The sequence below is a fragment of the Hyperoodon ampullatus genome, assembly GCF_949752795.1.
Source record: "Hyperoodon ampullatus genome assembly, chromosome: 19".
Classification (NCBI taxonomy): domain Eukaryota; kingdom Metazoa; phylum Chordata; class Mammalia; order Artiodactyla; family Ziphiidae; genus Hyperoodon; species Hyperoodon ampullatus.
This window is the reverse complement of record NC_136932.1, coordinates 26,039,331-26,062,117: the sequence shown is the minus strand read 5'-3', so window position 1 is coordinate 26,062,117 and position 22,787 is coordinate 26,039,331. Positions and strand designations below refer to the sequence as shown.

The 22,787-nt window shown below is 43.8% G+C and overlaps 1 long non-coding RNA gene across 1 annotated transcript in view; it reads right to left on the bottom strand.

The window, feature by feature from the left end:
• Positions 1-15,043, bottom strand: part of LOC307068018 — a 33,723-nt gene extending 18,680 nt beyond the window's left edge. Inside the window, exon 1 of the long non-coding RNA XR_013811426.1 lies at positions 14,873-15,043. This is a non-coding gene — a long non-coding RNA (uncharacterized lncRNA). The remainder of the gene's footprint in view (positions 1-14,872) is intronic.
• Between the last annotated feature and the right edge of the window lie 7,744 nt (positions 15,044-22,787).

The following is a 22,787-nucleotide window of genomic DNA, read 5'->3' as shown; positions in this document are numbered from 1 at the left end:
TAAAGCAATGAGAGAAAGAAGAACAAAAACACCCCAAAGTTAGCAGAAGGAAAGAAATCATAAAAATCAGATCAGGAATAAATGAAAAAGAAATGAAGGAAACGATAGCAAAGATCAATAAAACTAAAAGCTGGTTCTTTGAGAAGATAAACAAAATTGATAAACCATTAGCCAGACTCATAAGAAAAAAAGGGAGAAGACTCAAATCAATGGAATTAGAAATGAAAAAGGAGAAGTAACAACTGACACTGCAGAAATACAAAAGATCATAAGAGATTACTACAAGCAACTCTATGCCAATTAAATGGACAACCTGGAAAAAAAGGGCAAATTCTTAGGAATGCACAACCTGCCAAGACTGAATCAGGAAGAAATAGAAAATACGAACAGACCAATCACAAGCACTGAAATTGAAACTGTGATAAAAAATCTTCCAACAAACAAAAGCCCAGGACCAGATGGCTTCACAGGCGAATTCTATCAAACATTTAGAGAAGAGCTAACACCTATCCTTCTCAAACTCTTCCAAAATATAGCAGAGGGAGGAACACTGCCAAACTCATTCTACGAAGCCACCATCACCTTGATACCAAAACCAGACAAGGATGTCACAAAGAAAGAAAACTACAGGCCAATATCACTGATGAACATAGATGCAAAAATCCTCAACAAAATACTAGCAAACAGAATCCAACAGCACATTAAAAGGATCATACACCATGATCAAGTGGGGTTTATTCCAGGAATGCAAGGATTCTTCAATATATGCAAATCAATCAACGTGATACACCATATTAACAAATTGAAGGAGAAAAACCATATGATCATCTCAATAGATGCAGAGAAAGCTTTTGACAAAATTCAACACCCATTTATGATAAAAACCCTGCAGAAAGTAGGCATAGAGGGAACTTTCCTCAACATAATAAAGACCATATATGGCAAACCCACAGCCAACATTGTCCTCAATGGTGAAAAACTGAAACCATTTCCACTAAGATCAGGAACAAGACAAGGTTGCCCACTCTCACCACTCTTATTCAACATAGTTTTGGAAGTTTTAGCCACAGCAATCAGAGAAGAAAAGGAAATAAAAGGAATCCAGATCAGAAAAGAAGAAGTAAAGCTGTCACTGTTTGCAGATGACATGATACTATACATAGAGAATCCTAAAGATGCTACCAGAAAACTACTAGAGCTAATCAATAAATTTGGTAAAGTAGCAGGATACAAAATTAATGCACAGAAATCTCTGGCACACCTATATACTAATGATGAAAAATCTGAAAGTGAAATCAAGAAAACACTCCCATTTACCATTGCAACAAAAAGAATAAAATATCTAGGAATAAACCTACCTAAGGAGACAAAAGACCTGTATGCAGAAAATTATAAGACACTGATGAAAGAAATTAAAGATGATACAAATAGATGGAGAGATATACCATGCTCCTGGATTGGAAGAATCAACATTGTGAAAATGACTCTACTACCCAAAGCAATCTACAGATTCAATGCAATCCCTATCAAACTACCACTGGCATTTTTCACAGAACTAGAACAAAAGATTTCACAATTTGTATGGAAACACAAAAGACCCCAAATAGCCAAAGCAATCTTGAGAACGAAAAATGGAGCTGGAGGAATCAGGCTCCCTGACTTCAGACTATACTACAAAGCTACAGTAATCAAGACAGTGTGGTACTGGCACAAAAACAGAAAGATAGATCAATGGAACAGGATAAAATGCCCAGAGATAAACCCACGCACATACGGTCACCTTATCTTTGATAAAGGAGGCAGGAATGTACAGTGAAGAAAGGACAGCTTCTTCAATAAGTGGTGCTGGGAAAACTGGACAGGGACATGTAAAAGTATGAGATTAGATCATTCCCTAACACCATACACAAAAATAAGCTCAAAATGGATTAAAGACCTAAATGTAAGGCCAGAAACTATCAAACTCTTAGAGGAAAACATAGGCAGAACACTCTATGACATAAATCACAGCAAGATCCTTTTGGACCCACCTCCTAGAGAAATGGAAATAAAAACAAAGATAAACAAATGGGACCTAATGAAACTTCAAAGCTTTTGCACAGCAAAGGAAACCATAAACAAGACCAAAAGACAACCCTCAGAATGGGAGAAAATATTTGCAAATGAAGCAACTGACAAAGGATTAATCTCCAAAATTTATAAGCAGCTCATGCAGCTCAATAACAAAAAGACAAACAACCCAATCCAAAAATGGGCAGAAGACCTAAATAGACATTTCTCCACAGAAGATATACAGACTGCCAACAAACACATGAAAGAATGCTCAACATCTTTAATCATTAGAGAAATGCAAATCAAAACTACAATGAGATATCATCTCACACCAGTCAGAGTGGCCATCATCAAAAAATCTAGAAACAATAAATGCTGGAGAGGGTGTGGAGAAAAGGGAACACTCTTGCACTGCTGGTGGGAATGTGAATTGGTACAGCCACTATGGAGAGCAGTATGGAGGTTCCTTAAAAAACTACAAATAGAACTACCATATGACCCAGCAATCCCACTACTGGGCATATACCCTGAGAAAACCATAATTCAAAAAGAGTCATGTACCAAAATGTTCATAGCAGCCCTATTTACAATAGCCCGGAGATGGAAACAACCAAAGTGTCCATCATCGGATGAATGGATAAAGAAGATGTGGCACATATATACAATGGAATATTACTCAGCCATAAAAAGAAATGAAACTGAGCTATTTGTAATGAGGTGGATAGACCCAGAGTCTGTCATACAGAGTGAAGTAAGTCAGAAAGAGAAAGACAAATACCGTATGCTAACACATATATATGGAATTTAAAGGAAAAAAAATGTCATGAAGAACCTAGGGGTAAGACAAGAATAAAGACACAGACCTACTAGAGAATGGACTTGAGGATATGGGGAGGGGGAAGGGTAAGCTGTGACAAAGCGAAAGAGAGGCATGGACATATATACACTACCAAACGTAAGGTAGATAGATAGTGGGAAGCAGCCGCAGAGCCCAGGGAGATCAGCTCGGTGCTTTGTGACCGCCTGGAGGGGTGGGATAGGGAGGGTGGGAGGGAGACACAAGAGGGAGGGGATATGGGAACATATGTATATGTATAATTGATTCATTTTGTTATAAAGCAGAAACTAACACACCATTGTTAAGCAATTATACTCCAATAAAGATGTAAAAAAATGCATTCTAGTCAAATTAATGTGCACATTCAATGCAATCCCTACCAAAAGTCCCATGACATTTTCCATAAAAACAGAACAAACAATCTTAAGACGTGTGTGGAACCACAATGGACACAGAAGAGCCAAAGCGACCCTGAGGAAGTAGAACGGGCGGAGGCATCTCGCTCCCTGACTTCACACTTCATTACGAAGCTGCAGTCCCAAAAAAGTGTGGAATTGGCACAAAAACAGGCACACGGACCAGAGGAACAGAGCAGAGAGCCCAGGAATCAACCTACAGGTATGTGATCAGTTGATTCACAAGAAAGGAGCCAAGAACATACACCAGGGAAAGGTCAGTCCCCTCAATGAACGGTGCTGGGAAAACCAGAGGCCACAGGCCAAAGAACAACGCTGCACTCTGTCTACACCACACACAAAAGGGGCCAAAATCCCAGTTTTCCACATCAAGCCCTTCCTCTCCTGGGTCCTCTGAGGACAGACACCCTCAGCGGTCAGCCACGCACAGGAACCTTCTCCCCACTTTTCCTCACCTTCTCCCTCAGCGGCATCACCTCCCGGCAGGTCCTGAGGAGACCAGGCTCCTGTCAGCATGAACTGGACCCCCCAGTGTCCCAAAGCTGAAGCCCCAGCAGGTCCTGAGGAGACCCGGCTTCCGTTAGTGTGGACTCGACCCCGGGTTGTCCCGAAGCCCGGCTGTCAGCATGGACTCGGCCCCGCGTGTCGCAGAAGCCAAAGCCCCAGCGGGTCCTGAGGAGGCAGGGCTCCCGTCAGCTGCGCGCCGCGCCAAGTCTGCAGGCAGAATGCGCCTTCCCACGGAGGCTCAGGGAGGCGGGCTCGCGTTCCCTGCCAGCCAATGGGAACGTGCAGACCAAGCCACCTCCCAGTTCAGTGGAGGCCCCGCCCCCTGAAGGCACTTCCCGCTGCATCCACTAAACTGTGGAAATGCAAACTGAAATACAGTCAAGTATCCTATGACTTCTCCAAAATAGTTAAGAAACAATTAACTGGAAACTGTATGAAATGAAATGACTAGACACAAACTTTAAAACTTACACCAAACTCACTCAAATTTATTAACAGACATTGAAAATGTGAAACTATCAAAATTACAGAGATAAACACAGAAATACATGACCTTGGGTTTAGTCTCTCGATCACGAGCTTTGAGTTTTAACACATAACACAAAAAGCCAATCCACAAAAGAAAAAAGTAATATTATGGACTTTATCAAATTAAAGATTTCTACTCTCAAAGATATTATTCAGAAAATCAACAGACAAGACACAAACTGGGAGAAAAATATTTGCAAAACTTGTATCTGATAAAGGATCTGGACTCAGAATAGACAAAGACCTCTAAAACAACCCCATAAAAAAAATGGGTGAGGATCTGATCTGAACAGACACCCAGACAAAAAAGATATACAGACAGTAAAAATCATACAAAAACAAGCTCAACATCATATACCATTAGGGAATTACAAATTAAAATCATGAGATATCACAGCACACCTATTAGCACTGCTAAACTCCAAAAATATGACAATACCAATTGCTAGAGGGTGAGGAACAACAGGAACTCTCCCTCATTGCCAGTGGGATGCATGTACAGCCACTTTGTAAGACAATTTGGCAGTTTTTTCCAAAGCTAAACAAGTCTCACCTTGGGATCCAACAATTGTGCTTCCAGTATTTAGGCAACTGCTTTGAAAATCTATGTCCAAATGCAAACAAGGATGCAATTATGCACAGGAGCACTATTCATAATGGCTAAAAACTTGAAGAAATCGGGATATCCTTCAAGAGATGAATGCATAAGCATCCATGTCAAGGCAAGTAGCATATGCCACCCCAAAATATCTCTCTCTGGCATGAGGATTATTTCAGTCTGATTTTTTAAAAAAAGGGAATCTCAGAAAACTGAGCAGAGACTGCCCCTTTGTGAAGGACATTTACAATAGAGAAATCTCCATTTATAAGGGTATGTCCCACTTTGCACCAGAAATAGAAGGATAATGAAATCTCAAGTAACACTTATCAATGGAGATGTCCTGACTTAAATGTGCAAACAATCATACCCTTGCTTACTGTGCCTTGCACAATAACCTGACATAACTGGCCTTCCCCCCTTCCCCAACATCTTTCTTCTGTTTTTAGCTGAAGACAGTATTTAAGGGGATCATTTCAGGGAGTGACTCAGTTTTCCTTGCTATCACCCCTGTATTCAGAAGGTATACATGTTATTAAATTTCTGTTTTTCTCCTGGTAATCTTGTCTTTTATTACAGGGGCGGGGGGTCCTCAACCAAGAACCTAGAAAAATAGAGGGGAAATTGTTTTTCCTCCCGTACACGTGCACTGGAATACTACTCAGCAGAAAGGAATGCACCATCAACCTATGGAAAGACATGGATATATCCTCAGTATATATTGCTAAGTGAAAGAATCCAGTCTGAGGAGGCTGCACACAGTATGACCCCATTGATGCCATTCCGGGAAAGGCAAAGCTACATAGATGATAAGCAGATCATGGGGTGGGGGGGTTGAAGTGTTCCACGTGATACTCTAGCGTGGATAGCTGTCACTATGCATTTGTCTAAGCCCACAGATGTGCAGAGCCCAAGGGGCCAATCATAATCTATTCAAATTTAGTTATTTAGGATGTAGGCGTGTTGCAGGATGGAATACATAATGTGACAAGAGTCTAAATGTATTAGAAATATATGGAAATAACTCACTGTAGGGGATGGGGTAAAAGGTGCTGACCTAAGTTACCTTTGGAAATGAATGGAATCTGTAGACTAAAGGCAAAATGGACCATATATAAACAGTGGGCTTTATTTTATGAAGCTCTTTCCAGGGTGTAGTAGCTAACAATTCTGAAACCTCTGCACATGTAACCTGGAAAGGAGCAATGCACAGATAAATGGCAGATGGTGGGAGCCAGGCTCCTTGCTGTGGGGGTGGGAAGTTACAGATAAGCAAGGGGAGAGCCTCTGCCCTCGTAATCCTGGATCTGGGCTTCCTGGAAGGATGCTGACTGGCTGGGGGAAACACACAGATCTTCACACTGGGAAGACCCTGCAGACACAGGAACTTCACACCCCATCTTTCCACCCATATCTACTGGAAACACCCAGTCCTTTGTAATCAGTCACTTGCAGCTTTTAAGACATTCTCATCCCTAAGCAGATAAAGGAGCATAAGGGTCTTGCTTACCCCTAAGCTGTCCCAGAATCAAGGCCCTGGGGGTAGAGCCAGGTTGGGGGCTCCTGGGCCTCTGACCAGCAGGTGAGAGGAAGGAGGAGGACCAGACCTGAGGACAGAGGTTCCCTGAAGTCTGTGAGCCCCGGTGCCCCGATGGGATTCATTCCCAGTGCGGACATGGGCGGGGCCTGCAGTGGTTCTGTGTTCGCCCTGGGCCCCTTTGATGAAGCCATGGCAGCACTGGGCCCAGATGTCTCCTGGCGGTGTCTCAAACTCTGACACAACGGTTTTACAATGGAACAAGAGAATGAAGGTCAGCCCCTGACGGCCACTCGTTTCTGCCTCTGAGTTGCTTCCACCAGGACCGCAGTCACCTGCACGTAGTCTGCTGTGACCTAACTGCCCCCATTGGCCTTTCCTCTCCCTCCCTGTGATGATTCTAGTGACATTTCTAGCCCAGACCCCTCTCTCAGGCCAGAAGCCTCTGTCCAGCCACTGCATCCCCATCTCCCTTGGGGACTAACAGGCCCCCTCAGAGGACTGGGATCCCGCAGCTCCCCACACCCAGGAGCAGCCCCACCTTCTCAGGTTGCTGAGCCCAGGCACTGGGTGTAACCGAGCAGGACCCTATGGGGCCTTCCCAGGACAGACCCCTCCCCCACATCCTCTGCTGTAGGTCCTCTCTGCAGTACCTGGATGACAGTATCTGATGCACACTTCCTGGGTTGTTTTACAGATGCTAAAACCACCACCAAGTGGAAGGAATTAACTACTTGATGATCATGAACAGGTAGCCCCAGAGATTCTGCTGCCTAAGAATTTATAATGTTAACTGCCTGTTACCTCATCTTCAACCAGAGAATTGTGCACCAGCTGATCACATACCCTGCGACCCCCCTCCTTCACCTGGCCTTTAAAATTGCCTTGCTGAAATCCCTCAGGGAGTTCGGGGTTTCAGAGCACAAGCCACCTGGCCTCCTTGTATTGGCACTTTTACAATTAAAGCTGCACTTTTCTTCACCACAGCCGGTGTCAGTAGATTGGCTTTACTGCACTCGGGCAAGTGGGCCCAAGTTTGGTTAGGTAACACTGGGGTCTCCAAGGCTCCCACTCACCTTGTGCCCCAGTGACTGTCATCTGCTCCTCCAGAGTCTTGTAGCAAAAATAGAAATGAAGTTTTCCCTCCCCTGAGAACAAGGAAAATAAAGGGAACAGTGAACAGGCTAGAGAAGAAACATAACCTGGCCTGAAAGAGTTCATCAATTCTTATTTTACTTTGTCACTAATTTGTAGTAACTAGATTGGTACTTTACAAAGCTAACCTCACTCCCTGACACTATGTAATTTACATTCGGCACCCATCACCCCTGACTCTGTGTGAGTTACATCCCCTGCCTCTCACTCCCTAACCTTATTATGTCCAGCACTTACATTCTATACGCCCCTCATAACAAATCACCCCCTAGTTTTTCAGTTCAGAAACAAGTTCATCGGCCGATAAACCAGAGACAAACATATGCAATTACCAGACTGCTGGACCCCAATTACCAGGCAGCCTGACGCCAACTATGACTGTTTTGAAATAATGCAAAGGAAAGGAGGAATGCAAGACCTTCACTACTTTGATCCTTATCCTATACACCGGACTTCGAGAGCCCCACATATAAAATCTTCCCTGGGGCTTCCCTGGTGGCGCAGTGGTTGGGAGTCCGCCTGCCGATGCAGGGGACACGGGTTCGTGCCCTGGTCCGGGAAGATCCCACATGCCGTGGAGCGGCTGGGCCCGTGAGCCATGGCCGCTGAGCCTGCACGTCCGGAGCCTGTGCTCCGCGGCGGGAGAGGCCACAACGGTGAGAGGCCTGCGTATCGCAAAAAAAAAAAAAAAAAACTTCCCTGATTCTCAAGGAGGTGTGCCCAGTTCTTGAGGCGCTAGCTGGCTGTGTCTTCCCTGCTGCCTGGCAGAAAAATAAAGCCATCTCTCTTTTCCTCCAAAATCCCTGTCTCCGTATTTCTGTTTGGCCTCAGTGCACAGGGAAGCCGATACTTCGACAACAGTCTGTGGCCAGCTCCCACACTAATTCACCTCTACGCCCACAGCCCTGGCCCAAGCCCGATCTTGTTGTGCCCGGTTCCTCCATCAGGCCTGACAAAGCTCCCTGCCGGCACGGTGCATTTCATATCCCACCCCAATGTGGTCTTTCTGAAGCACAAATGAGACTGACTCTCTCCCACCTGTAATCCCCCGAAGTTTCCCCACTTTCGCTAGGGTATCTGCTGGGAGAGACATCTGCCAAGGCCTTGCGAGTGCCCGGCATCCCCACTAGGCTGCTGGCTCCTGGGTTCCCTGACAATGAGCACCTCGGCAGGCCAGGTGACACGGCAGGAAACCCCAGAACTGCTCACCTCAGGAGGGGACTGGCACTGCCACGGCCTGATCAAAGAGAGCAGAGAAGGGTTCCCCAGCTGGCACACAAACTCTGCATGAGTGGCCTCTCCTTGAGCCATCATATCACCTCGTGTGACTTGAGGGAAGGAAGGACCGAAGCACACTTGGTTCCTAAGGAGGATGGTATAGGCTCAGTCACGTCCCCTCAAATTCACAGGCTGAATCCCTAACCCACAGGACCCCAGGATGTGGCTGTATTTGGAGATGGGATTTTTAAAGAGGTGATCAAGGTAAAAATGAGGTCACTAGGGTGGATCCTAATCCAATAGGATTGATGTCCTACAAGAGGAGACTAGGACACAGATAGGCACAGGGGGAGACCATGTGAGGACCTGGGGAGAAGATGGCTGTCTAAGCACCAAGGAGAGAGGCCTGAGGAAGCCAGCGTGCAGACACCTTGATCTCTGACAGCATCCAGGACTGGGAGATAGGTCTGTTATGCCCTGTCTGTGGTATTTGATACGGCAGCCCCGAGCAGACTCACACGCAGAGTAACTCAGGGCTCAGACTGGACAGAGCCCACTCTCCATCCGCCTGTATGGGAGTTACAGGATCCTCAGAAACTGAGGAGGGTGTCCCTGATGGGAGGCACAAGATAGAAGATGCTAGGCATTAACATGACTGCATTCATGTTAAACGTGCCTGAAATCCATTCACACGAGATGGTTTTGTCCTGTATGTACATCGGCACCTTCAGTCTGAACTGAAGATCTTTGGCTTCACCAGCTCCACTGAAAGCATTAGCTTCACCTGCTGTGGACTGTCTCCTATAGGATTTCCAGAACCACAAAGCATCGAAGCTTCACAGGCCCCAGAGTCTGTGCACTAGCGTCCAGGCGACCCTCACAGGAGAGCCGTGCAGCTGCCCATGAGAAACCATTTCCCTTTTTCCTGTTCACAGCTACCCTGCACCTCCCAGCCTTCCCACCCCTTACAGCTGGGGTGCAGTGCCTCGTGTTACCAAGGGGAAGGGGTGGAGGTGGTGAGGGCCTTGACCAGCCTGCATCCTAGGATGGAGGGCATGATGCCCACCTGGTCACCCCACCCTGCTGGTTGGAGCCCTCACCTGGAAGCAGGGAGGAGAAACAAGGGGGACAGAGCCTGGGCCCCGACACCCACCTGCCCTGGACTCTCACAAGAAGGGGACAGAGACATCTTGAGCTTCAGCCCAGTTTTGGGAGATACTTTGTTCCAGCAACAAACATTTGCCTTAAAAGCCAAGGTGCTTTACAAACACCTCCCCAGCTGTCACAGAAAGGCTTAATCTCATCACACTTTTTGCAAACCCCAGCTCAAGGTGAGACCACCTCTCAGGTGATGGTGCTTCAGAGCAGCCCCTTTAAAAGATCCCTGGAGTTCAGCTCTCCCAGCCCTGCCTTCAGTTTAAGGGAGAAGTTTCCTTGACAACCTTGACAAACCTGCTCAGTTTCCTTAACAACCAAGCTTCGCAATCTCCCAAACTCTTCTCCTTCAAACATTCCTACTCTAGGCTTGATGAGCCTAAAGTGACAGTGCTGTCATCATGTGCCAGAGAGCGATTCTTCCAAGCCCATAGTTATTGGTTACATGATGCTATCGATGATGAAATCCCAGAAGAGCCAGCTTTGCAACATAACCACTTCTGGGCTTGGCACTGGGTCCCTTTCCACGGACAGAGTGGAGTGGCTGTTTCCACGTGCCCCATGGTGGAAGAGCTCACCTAATGGTACCAGGCCTTGATCCTTTCCAGGTGATTCCAGGGTCCTCATTCTCCCCAGACCCTCACCCACATGGCTGCTGTCTGTGCCAGTCTATACGGGACCTTGGTAATCTCCTAAAATGAGGGTTATTTTATACACAGATAATGGGTTGAATGCTGGCCCCAAAAGATGTGTCCCCCCAGAACACGTGAACGGGACCATATCTGGGAAAAGGGTCTTTGTATATATAGTTAAGGATCTCAAGATGAGGTCATCTTGGGTTAGGGTGCCAATTGAGAGAGTCCTTATGAGAGACAAAACAGGAGAGACTTAGACACAGAGGAGAAGCCATGTGATGACGAAGGCAGAGATGGGAGGGATGCAGCCTCAAGACTGGGGACGCCTGGAGCCCCCAGAAGCTGGAAAAGGCAGGAAGAACCCTATCCTGGAGCCTCTGGAGGGACTTCCATCCTGCAACACCTTGATCTCAGATGTCTGGTCTCCAGGACTGGGGGAGGATGAATTCCTGTTGTTTTAAACCACCCAGCTTCTCGTCAGTTTTTACAGAAGCCACAGAACAGTCACACAGACCCTACTCTGTAGGATCCTGGAAGTGCGGGTCTCACTAAAGGCAGATAGAGGCTGGATTACAGAACCCTTAGAGTCGGCACTGAGCCCCAGAAATCCTAAAGCAGTGGCTGGACACCAGAATGTTGAGGGGTCAATTCAGATGCCCAGCCCCAAGGGTACCGGCTGCACACGGCCTCCCCAGTTTTTTCCCCTGTACCTGTTAGGGGTAAGTATTTTCATTCTGATTCAGGACTTCTGATGTCACCATTCACGTTGCTAATTAAGAACCCACTAGTTACACAGATGAAAACCCTATCAGGACACTTGCTCCAGTGGTAAACAATTCTGAAGTTGGTCAGAGGTGGGGAATCGTCTCCCACGCAGCCAGCAGCCCCCCTGCAAGGAGCGTCCTCATTGCAAAGCTGGGGGACCGTGCCGAGGCGTCTGTGAGTAAACGTGAGCTGAGCCCCAGGCCAGCTGCTGCTGAACTGTTCCCACCCTTCCCAGGTAAAACACCTGAATGTGTGCAAAGACGAAAGCCTAGAGGAAGGGCCGTGGAGCCACACCGGCCACAGCACGCAGGCCGACTTGGTGCCTGCAGGCCAGCCAGGATGGTCCTGGCCCCGGGCGCTCTTCTGGAAGCTTTCCACTTCCCTGCCTGAGGTACCCCTCCTGTCCCGGCCCCCACTGCTTTTTTCCTTCCTCACCTCTGCCCGGGGAGAAATTCCAGCAGCAGGTATGGGTGACACATCCCCTTGCTTAGCAGGTGGCAGCCTGGCAACTCCCGCGGAAAGTCCAGCAGAGCCCCACGCACACCGGGCCACCCACAGAGCCGTGGGCCCTACTCCCTCCCACCAGCCCAGCCCCGAGACTGCTGACAGGGCAGAGAATATGGCATCAGGCACAGCTGCAGGTAATCTTGCTGCCTGGAGGGGTGTTTATATTGACCTCAACCCAGGCACACCTGGGGAGGGCTGGCCGGCAGGGTCTGGCTGCCCAGGTCAGCCAATCCTCGCCCCTCAGGGGCTCACAGTTGCAGAAAATGGGCCTTGCTGCACTGGCCAGGTCCAAGGAACAGGTGTGGCGTCCTGAGAGTCAGGATAGACATGGGGCTGCAGCTCTGGCATGTTTCCTAATCATTTTAACTGGTCCATGAGTGGGAGACAATTTCAGAAAGACCCTCTCCTCACAAAAGGAATCCAGGAGTCAGGGAGAGGAGGGGTGGTGGGTGGAGACAGAGGCCTGGTGCCCCGGCTGCAGTGGGAGCCTCTGGAAGACCCGATGGAAGGAGGCCGCACAGAGTGACGCCCAGGGTCACAGGCCTGTCGGAGCTGCTGTGTGTTAGTTCAGGTCCTGCTCTGAGGTGCTCAGGGTCAGCTCTGACCGACAGGTGGGCTGGGGGTGCTCTGCAATGCAGGCTCCGTGCACGGTTCCTGTGTGCCCAGCCCTGCCGGGTGCCTGCCCAGGGGAGCTCCGTATCCTGGGAGGGGCCTGAACACGAGAGCCCCGTGGGCTGCTGGGTAGCTGCACAGGTGAGCTCCATACCCTGGGAGGGGCCTGACCACGTGAGCCCTGCATCACCCTTCCCAGGAGGGAGGGTGTAGGGAAACCCTGCATGACCTCTGAGGCCCTAAGAACACTGGACTGAGGTTGAGTTCAATTGGAAACAGTGAGGGACCAGAGCAGACACTTCACTCATCTTCTATCAGGGCTCAGGGCTGGAGGAGCAGAAAACAACGGCCAAGCTCAGCCTTGACCCTAATCCCGACACTGATCCTCACCCTAGACTCTGATCCTGACCCTAAGCCCTGACCTAACCTTAGCCCTAACCCGTATCCTAAACCTGTACCTTACTGTAACCCATACTCTACCTATATCCTACCTGTACCCTAATTCTAGCCCATGTCCTAACACCCACTCTAACACAGGACCCTAACACCCTGAGACCAAAACCATAAACCTTAAGCAATAAACAAAACCACAACCATAACCAAAACCATAAACCATAAAATGTATTCATTAACCATATGCATAAATATGTCATAACTGTAAACGTAACCATAAGACGTAAACCATAACAGCAACCATAAACCATACACAGCCCCAGCCCTAATGCTAACCCTCCAAACCACTTACACCAAGCCAAATCTAATCAAATTATACAAATACATCATAAAAAAGAAAACTACCCCAGCATACCTTATAAAGATGAATGTAAAAATCTATCACAAAATAATAGCAACAGGAAACCAAAAGAACATTAAATGGATAATGCCATAACCAAGTATCTCTACACCAGAAATTTCAGGTTGTTCAACATATTAAAATTAAGCAATGTAATAAACCACAATAAAAGTGTGAAGTAAAACACATGATCATATCATTTAATGCAGAAAAAGCTACAATCAAAAACCAGTGTTATTTCATGATACAAACACTCAAGGAAGCAGGAATAAAAGGAAATTTGTTCAATATGGAAAGGAGTAGTACAAAAAGCCACAGCAAACATCATGCTCAATGTTAAAGACGGAAAGATTTACTCCTGAAATCAGGAACGAGGCCAGTAAGCTGGTCTTCATCATTGTTACTCAATAGGATGCCGGAAGTCCTACCCGGAGTATTGAGGAAAGAAATAAGAGGCATCCATGTGTGAATGGAAAAATTCAAACTGTGTCTCTTCACAGAACACAGATCACATCGTTTTATATATAAAACTACCTATAATGAACAAAAAACTATTTGAGCTAGTCAACTAATGCAGCAAAGTTATAGAACAAAATATCAATTCACAAAAATCTATCTTACATGTATACACGAGCAATAAATAACCAGAAAAAGCATTTATGATAACAATTTCACTGTAAATAATGTCAACGTCAATATTTAGGAATATATTTAGTCAAGATGCAAGACTTGTTTTATGTGTGTAAATTTATATGTTTGAAATTACTGGAAAGTAAATTACTTTTCAAAACACCATGTCAATAGCATGTCCGAAAAGCAGAGAAAACATCAAGCTTCCATAGAGCAGCCAAGCCCTACCCAGATCCAGTTCACCCAAAGTCCACACGTCATTTAGAGGCACTGTGGGAAGGTTATATTAGGAGCCACTGTCCTCCGTGTTGTGGACGACCTAGATACAGTAGAAACGGTGGGATTTTGGAATTCCAATTTTCCACTTCGTTCCCCAAAAAAAACTATTAGAACTAATAACTGAATTCGGTAAAGTTGCAAAATCAATACACAGAAATCAGTTGCATTTCCAAACACTAATAATGAACCATCAGAAAGATGCTCCTAAGACGCGTGTGGAGCCACAAAGGACCCCGAAGAGCCAAGGCGACCCTGAGGAAGGAGAACGGGCCCGAGGCACCTCCCTCCCTGACTTCACACTACATGGCGAAGCTACAGTCCCCAAAACAGTGCGGAACTGGCTCAAAACAGGCGCACAGACCAGAGGGACGGGACGGAGAGCCCAGAATCCACCCCGCACGGGGAGGGGGGGGGGCGTTAATTTACGACAAGGGGGCCAAGGACACACCGAGCGGAAGGGCAGCCCCACGGTAAACGGTGCTGGGAAGACTGCACACCCCATAACCCACGCGGCTCCACCGCGCACCAGCCTGACCAAAACCCCAGCTTTGCACACCAAGCCCTTCTGGGTCGCACGAAGACGGGCCCCCTCAGCCGTCAGTCGCCCCCAGGAAGCTTCTCCCCACTTTTCCTCACTATCTCCTCACCTTTTCCGCCGGCGTTGCCGGCGTCCTCAGGAAACCCAGCTCCCGTCAGCGTGGACGCAGCCCCACTTTGTCCTGAAGCCGAAACCCCAGCGAGTCCTGAGAAGACCGAGCTCCTGTCAGCAGAGACGCTGAGCCCAGCGTCCCAGCCGCAGCCCCGGCGGTGCCCGAGGAGACACAACTCCCCTCAGCTGCGCTCAGAGCCGAGTCCGCGGGGAACGCGCATGCGCTGTGTGGGTCAGAGAGGCGGGCTCAGCGCCACCCTGTGGTCGGTGCGGGAAGTGGTCGGTTACTGGAGACAGCGCCCCCTGCTGGCGGAACTGCTGAATCTGTTAAACCGTGGAAATTCAAACTGAAATGGAGACAAATATCCCAAAAGTTTTCAGAAAACAGTTAGGGAACAATTAACTGAGAAAGGAGAAGAGGCTGGAGGCATCTCCCTACTGGACTTCACACACTGTTGAAAAGCTACAGTCGCCGAAACAGTGTGGAATTGGAACAAAAACAGGTGCAGGGACCAGAGGAACCAGACAGAGAGCCCAGAATTCAACACGCACGGATGGGGTTGGTTAATTTATGACAAAGGGGCCAAGGACACACCGAGGGGAAGGACAGTCCCCACCCGTAAACAGTGCTGGGAAAACTGGACACCCCATAACTCCAACAAATTGGAAACCATTTGGAATGCAATGAACGAAGATGCAAACTTTACAACTTACACCAAATTCACTCAAAGTTATTCACAGACAAAATGTAAATACAAAACTATTCAAAATTATGGAAGCAAAAGTAGAAGACAATTGACAATGAGCTTGAGTTTGGTCATGTAGATCATGAGCTTTGGAGTTTTAACACACAACACAAAAAGGCAATCTACAAAGAAAAACAAGGAATACTGTGGACTTTATAAAATTAAAGATATCTACTCCATGAAAGACCTTACTCAGAAAAGCAAAAGACAAGTCACAAACTGGGAGAAAAATATTTACAAACACACATCTGATGAAGGATTTGTCTCAAAACATACGAAGAATGCTAACACAAACAACCCCATGAAAAATAGGGAAAGATCTGACTGGACACCTGGCCAAAGAAGATACACAGACAGTACACAGAACTATGCCCAGGACTAGGGGGCAGAAAAACAATGGTCCAGCTCAACTCCCTGAATAATGTGTGACCCTGGACTAGTCCTGTTCTTCCTGGAGGCATCAGAGAGATGGAGAGGGAAGAAGGGGAAGAGGGCCAGATATGCTGACACAGAACTCTAACCCTGACCACACTCCTCGCTTTCATTCAACATAATTAAATAAAAAGAAATAAGAGAAATCTGATGACAGAGGAAAAAGTAAAACTGTCACTCTTTGTAGACGACATGACACTCTATGTAGAAAATGCTGAAGGCAACACCCAAAAGCAAATTGAACTCATCAGAAAACACAGTGAGGTTGCAGGATACAAAATTAATCTACAGAAATTGGTTGCATTTCTATACACTCACAACAAACTATCAGAATGAGAAATTAAGAAAACAATCCCATGGACAATGACATTAACAAAAATAAAATACCTAGAAGTACATCTAAGCCAGGAAGTAAAAGACCTGTACTCAGAAAACTGGAAGACATTGATGAAAGAAAATGAAGATGACACAAACAAATGGAATGATATGCTGTGCTCATGGAATGAAAGAATTCGTATTGTTAAAATGCTTCCACACCACCAAGGCAATTGAGAGATATGATGCCATTCCTCTCAAAATATCAGTGGATTTTCTCAGAACACTACAACAAAAAATTCTAAAATGTGTATGGAAACACAAAAGAACCTAAAGAGTCAATAAAATCTTAAGAAGAAGCACAAATTTGGACATATCATACTGTCTGATTTCAAACTATACTGCAAACCTAGAATCATCAAGACAGCAGGGTATTGGCACAAACAAAATAAACATAGATACAAGGAACATAACTGAAAACACAGAAATAAACCCACGCCTATATGATCAATTCATCTATGGCAAAAGAGGTGAGAATATACAATGGGGAAAGGACAGCCTCTTCAATAAATGGTGTTGGGAAAAGTGTGCAGCTACATGCACAAAAATCACCATTGGATTCCTTTCTCATACCATCTACAAAAACAACCTCAAAATAAATCCAGCACTGCAAATACTTCAATCCTGAAACCATAAAACTCCTATTAGAAAACATAGGAAGTACACTCTTTGACATCAATCTTAGCAATATTTTTTTGGATTGGTCTCCTCAAGCAAGGGAAACAAAAGCAAACTAAACCAAAAGGACTCTATCCAACCGAAAGTGTTTTCAACAGCAAAGCCAACCATGCACAAAACCAAAAGAAAGCATACTGAATGTGAAAAAATATTTGCAAATAGTGTATCTGATAAGGGGTTCATATCAAAAACAGACCAAGAACTCACATAACTCAACTTCCCAAAAAACCCCTAACCCTAACCCTAACCCTAACCTGTATAATTCTTCCTTTTAGGGGGAAACATTGTAGAAGGCAGACCAAGTTGCTGTTAGCAACAGGTTCTTGTCCTTTACCCACAGTATTAAGTTTCTGGGGAGATTCAAACTGATCCTTGACTCTGAGTGTACTCATTTTAATCATTCCCTAGATTCACAATAAAAATAAGTGCATTAATGCAGGAAATCAGCCCTTTCTAACTATTAATAATGAATTTTAGCCTTGCATATTCTTGAATAAACAGTTAAGAAAATGCTTTTCTAAAATTTTATTGTCTAAAATTATCTTGTCTTAATTTGTCTTTCTTGCAGGATTCAGAGGCTTTTCTCTCAAATCTAGTAGTTAGCAAGACCATCTTTGCTAAAGTAGACAGATTAGCAGAAATCATCAATTTCCAGAGACCCAAGGATTTAAATAATTTTTTAAATGACTGGTCTCAACAAACTTATGGTTACCAGGGCGGAAGTGAGGAGGGAAGGGATAGCTAGGGAGTTTGGGATTGACATGTACACACTGCTATATTCAAAACGGATAACCAACAAGGAGCTACTGTATAACACAGGGAACCCTGCTCAATGTCATGTGGCAGCCTGGATGGGAGGAGAGTCTGGGGGAGAATGGATACATGTATATGTATGGCTGAGTCGCTTTGCTGTGCACCTGAAACTATCACAACATTGTTAATCGGCTATACTCCAATATAAAATAAAAAGTTTAAAAAAATAAAATAAAATGATCAAACAAATACATAAATAAATATAAAAATAAACGAATGGTCTCAGAAACTGAACTCACTTATGTCTCTAGTTAACAAAACGACACACCTCATTGCCAAAGAGGAGATGATACATAATCTACAATAAGGGTCTCCATGCCCTTAATGCTTTCCGAAAAGATTTAAAATCAGAAGTCATATATTAAAGAAGACTTTTATGATGTATATGTTGGTGTTGTTTTTTTTTCTATTCTCAGCTCTTTTGTCTAAAATTTAAAAGGTAGTCAATATATTTGAGGCCCCTTTCGATCTTACTATTCCTCAATTTCATTATTAACTTTGCATTTGCAGTTGGTACAAAAATATATAATATATTTCTATTGTCTGAGTACTCAAAAAATTGTCAAAACTTACCTAAATATGTTTTTCTATCATTTGAAAACTTTTTTAGCTATTATTTGTTTTCATTCAGCTAACAACCCAAATTATAATAATCAAAAAGCAGTATGTGAGCATGAGTGCCTTGAGAAGGGGTCACCACATTGTCATCCTTGCAGTTCTCTATTTGTTGTGAGTTGTACAAACTTCTCCTTTCAGAGCAGTCATCTTGTTTTTGCCAGGAATATATTATGGGGCATGGTCCTTCTGATGTCTACTTATTCAGTGAGTGTGAGATGATTTGTATCACTTTCATTGGTTTAATTTGACTGTTATGTATTTTTTTCTGCATTAAAGTTTGAATTACGTAACAGAAAAAAAACAGTATATGCATGTTTACTTTCTATGGTTACCTGTCTCTCTAAACATTTTGTGGGATAGTGATTTAAGTGTTTTTTAAGTAAATAAGTTTTGTTGTAAAACTATTGATTATTTAGTAGAATTTAAAAAGCAACACAGAATCTATAAGAACATTTGGGAGAAAGTTGTGATTTGTGAAGAATTTGTATTTTAGTATCGTGTCAGAAAGTCTCTAGATGGTGTACAGAGCTATCAAGTAGGCTATAGACTTTTTTTTGAGTCAAACTAGTTTTAAACACAGTAACTTATTTTTACCCCCTTTCCTTGACTTGACCAGTCGTTAAACTAAATCAACTGACATTGTGTTGACACAGTTTAATACACCAAGTCATTTTGATAAGACTCCTTTGTGGCTTTAACTTCCATGTCTAATTACATCATTAACGCTCCAAATTCATTTTCTCCCTATAGGAACTTCAGTTCCATTATAATGCGTGCTAAATAACAACCTAAGATGGTCATTAAAAATGACCAAAAAAAGAGACTTCAGGCCACCCTCTCGGTAAATGGTATAGCGTTGACATTTTTTTTCAAACAGAATTAAACAAAGGTAGTTTCACTGTCAAAAGAAACATCTGAGATCACTTACCATGAGCAAATTTTAGAAATTTTAAATTTTGATTTCAAAGAAAATAGAAAAGAAACCAATGTTAGGATATTTTAAATATGTTTAAATAAAGAAAGTGTAAGGTCTACTTTTTAAAAAATACAAATAAGGAGAGGTGGGGAAGGCATTCTGGAAACAGCAGTTCTCATAATTCATTTTCCATTTAATGGTCACTAAATTGTCATATTTCATGATCCCAGGGGCTGGAGACAATTGTGGAACCTCTATTTTTTTTTTCTGAGTCATTGTGAATAATAACATCGTACTGATCTAATTTTATTCTTTGGAAATGTAATGTCTTGGTTACATTAATAACAACATCTACTATCACTATCTTTAAAAACTAACCAAAAATATGGCAAGTTTAGAAACATCAGAAGTTCACACTAGCAGTAAGAATATGATTTTAATTTTCTTTTGAATGAAAAGGATAGAAAATAAAATCCTTTGCATTGTTAATTTGTAAACTGAGTTGGAATTAATTTGAATCTAGCTTCTCCTTAACTTCATCTTTCTAGGGACTCATTCACCTTGTGGTTGCCAAACCTAGACTATTTGGCCAAATATGTTGCTGTAAAGATCTAAAATGCTCCTTTTGTTTTTTATTTAACATGCTCACCCTCAAACTAAGCTTTTTGTGTGTTCTGATTTGGTGCCATTTGTAACTGTGTCCCAGTGGCCACACCCCACTTGACTTAATTAACTGCTTATCCATTTTTTTGTTTTTTCTCTCCAAGCAAACTTAAGACCAATTTCTTAGTGTTACAAAGAAGACTCCATTATCCTAAGGCAGTGAAATGTATGATATGTTCAGAACCTAAAATCCTGGCTCCCATTTCAGACCTAAAGCTGGCATGCATGAAAAAGATAGAGCCACTTTGTTTTAATATGGAGAAGAGAATACTTGACTTATTGTTTTCATTAGGTTACTAACCAGCAGGAGAGGTGATGGGCCACTGTTTTTTGTTTTTGCATTTTTAACGAAACACCTTTTCCCCTTTATTTCTATATAATTTATGTTTTTAGAGTTCAATGGTTATTTCTGTAATTATCTTCAATTTCCATATGCTTATTATTGAATCACTGAAAAACTCGTCTTTAAAATTCATATCATTCCATTCTCTCTCTTATAAGTGTTAAATGTATGATAAAAGTACATATTTTAAATTATCTTCCGCTCCTGGATATAACTGCAAGAAAAGTACTAATTTGTGGGTATTTAAGACATAAATAAACTCATTCTTTAAAATATCACGTCTCTTTTCAACTCTTTTACTGTTTATAACAAAAAGCCGTAGATAATTTTCATTTTTCTTTCAAAATCATGTTACCTCTCTAAACCTGTTTTTAAGCAGTGGGAAAACATTTTGTATGTTGCAACCGGTTGGCTTTTCCCCCTGGATTCTTTCTGATTCGGGGTTGGTGAAAGGCTGTACCTTGTTGTGTTGACCAATGGTTTTCTAACTTAGCACACATGGGAATCACCTGCAGGGCTTGTTCCACCATGGATTTCTAGGCCCACCCCCAGAGTTCCTGACCCAGTAGGTGAGGCCCAAGAATTTGAATTCCAACAAGCTCTCAGGTGATGTGTTTACTGCTGATCCATGCACTACACTTTGAGAACCACTCCTTGATGATACTTGCAGTAAATGTTAGAAAAGAACCATGTTGAGTTTTTTAAAGATATTTTTGTGAGAAAAAAATACTGAGTGAACATGGACATCAGTAAAGTTAGGACTGTGCGGCAGGGTGATGCTTATCCAGTGTCAATTGTTTTTGAATCTAGTTTTATCCTGCCCCCTGAGATGCAGAGAAATGTCACTTTTTGAGTGGACATAAAACAATGTCCCTAACTTGGAGTTTAGTATTTCCTATGTTGAGAGAATTGAATGACATCTCTTTGAAGACTGCAAAGGCTTTATTATCATCTTGCTATTTCCTCTATATAAGATTGGGAACAATGTTTTTATCTTTGTATCCATCATTCTGTTACATAGTAGAAACCTAGATAATTGTTGAGTTAAATTGTTTTAACCAATTAATCTTTTTCATCCTTCATTAGCATATCTTACCGCAATTTTTTAAATATATTTATTTATTTATTTGTTTGTTTATTTATTGGCTGCTTTGGGTCTTTGTTGCTGCACGCAGGATTTCTCTAGTTGTGGCGAGTGGGGCTACTCTTCGTTGCGGTGCGCGGGCTTCTCATTGTGGTGGCTTTTCTTGTTGCGGAGCACGGGCTCTAGGCACGCGGGCCTCAGTAGTTGTGGCTCAGTAGTTGTGGCTTGCGGGCTCTAGAGCACAGGCTCAGTAGTTGTGGTGCATGGGCTTAGTTGCTCCGCGGCATGTGGGATCTTCTAAGACCACGGCTCGAACCCATGTCCCCTGCATTGGCAGGCGGATTCTTAACCACTGCGCCACCAGGGAAGCCCTGCAATTTTGTTTGGATCCTCAACTTCCAACTTTTAATTATCCTGTAAGCATGCAGTTCAGTGGTATTAGTTATATGCCCAGTATTGTACAACCATCACCACTATTTCCAAAACTTCATCATCCCAAACGGAGGCTCTGTAACCATTAGCAGTAGATCCCCACCCACCTCCTTCCCCAGCCCCTGGTAACTTCTGATCTCCTTTCTGTTTCTGTGAATTTGCCTACTCTAGATATTTCATATAAGTGGAGTCATACAATCTTTGTCCATTTTGTGACTGGGTTATTTCACTTAGCATGTTTTCAAGGTTCATCCATGTTGTACTGTTGTACATGTTGAACTTCATCAGAACTTCATTCCTTTTATGGCTGAATAGCATTTCATTGTATGGATATACCACATTTTTTGTCTTCATTCATCTGTTGATAGCCACTTGAATTTTTCTTACCTTTTGACTATTGTGATTAGTGCTGCTGTGAACACGGGTGTACAACTGTTTGTTTGAAGCCCTGTTTTCAGTTCTTTTAGGTATACTGGCTTAAAAACAGCAACAACAAAAAGATTCAGAGGAAGTTGTAAAGATTATGCAGACAGGGAGATCAGCTCGGTCCTTTGTGACCACCTAGAGGGGTGGGATAGGGAGGGTGGGAGGGAGGGAGATGCAAGAGGGAAGAGATATGGGAACATATGTATATGCATAACTGATTCATTTTGTTATAAAGCAGAAACTAACACACCATTGTAAAGCAATTATACTGCAATATAGATGTTAAAAAAAAAGATTGTGCAGAAAGGTCCTTTGTACCCTTCACTCAATTTGCACACTGGCTTTTAAAACCAAAAGGAAGTTTAGGCACAAAGGAATAATGTGGTA